Raw genomic sequence first — 1,418 nt, 5'->3', positions numbered from 1 at the left:
TCAAATACTTAGGAATAAATCTAACCAGGGATGTAAAAGACCTATACAAAGAAAACTACAAAACACTACTGCATGAAACCCAAAGGGATCTACATAAACGGAAAAACATCCCATGCTCATGGATAGGTAGACTCAACATAGTGAAAATGATAATTCTACCCAAAGCAATTTACAAATACAATGCAATTCCAATCCAAATACCAACAACATTCTTTAAACTGATGGAAAAAGTAATCATTAACTTCATACGGAAAGGGAAGAAGCCCCAGATAAGTAAAGCTCTATTGAAGAAGAAGAATAAAGTAGGAGGACTCGCACTACCTGACCTCAGAACCTACTGTGCGGCTACGGTAGTCAAAACCACCTGGTACGGGTACAATGATGGATATGTTGACCAATGGAACAGAGTTAGAACCCAGATGTAAATCCATCCACCTACGGTCACCTAATCTTCGACAAGGCCCCAAAGTCCATCAAATGGGGAAAAAACAGTTTTTTTTTTAACAAATGGCGCTGGCAAACCTGGCTGTCCAACTGAAAAAAAAAAAAAAATGAAACAGGACCCATATCTCACACCATACACAAAAACTAATTCAAAATGGATCAAAGACCTAAATATAAAGCCAAAAACTATAAAGTTAATTAGAAGAAAAATTAGGGTCAACACTAGAGGCCCTAAAACATGGCATTAACAGGATACAAACCATAATCAACAACACACAAATTCCAGAAGATAAGCTAGATTACTGGGATCTTCTGAAAATTAAACACTTATGCTCATCAAGAGACTTCACCAAAAGAGTAAAAACGAGAACCTACAGACTGGGGAAAAAATTTTGGGTATTACAAGTCCAACAAAGGTCTAATCTCTAAAATCTACAAGAAAATCCAACACCTCTACAACAAAAAGACAAATAATCCAATTAAAAAATGGGCAAAGGAAATGAACAGACACTGCACCAAAGAAGACATTCAAGTAGTCAACAGACCCATGAGGAAATGCTCATGATCACTAGCCATTAGAGAAATGAAAATCAAAACCACAATGAGATACCATCTCACCCGGCATTACTGGCACGAATCAAAAACACTGGAGATAACAAATGCTGGGAGAGGCTGCAGGGAGATCAGAACTCTTATGCACTGCTGGCGGGAATGCAAAATGATACAACAATTTTGGAAAATGATATGGCTTTTCCTTAGAAAGCTACAAATAGAGATACCATATGATCCAGCAATCCCACTCCTAGGAATATATCCTAGAGAAATAAGAGCCGTCACACGAATAGACATATGCATGCCATATTCATTGCAGCACTGTTTACAATAGCAAAAAGATGGAAACAACCTAGATGCCCATCAACAGATAAATGGATAAACAAACTACAGTACATACACACAATGGAGTACTATGCAAC

This window comes from Trichechus manatus, unplaced genomic scaffold (genome assembly GCF_000243295.1).
Source record: "Trichechus manatus latirostris isolate Lorelei unplaced genomic scaffold, TriManLat1.0 scaffold00232, whole genome shotgun sequence".
Classification (NCBI taxonomy): Eukaryota; Metazoa; Chordata; class Mammalia; order Sirenia; family Trichechidae; genus Trichechus; species Trichechus manatus.
Note: the sequence above shows the minus strand (reverse complement) of the source record.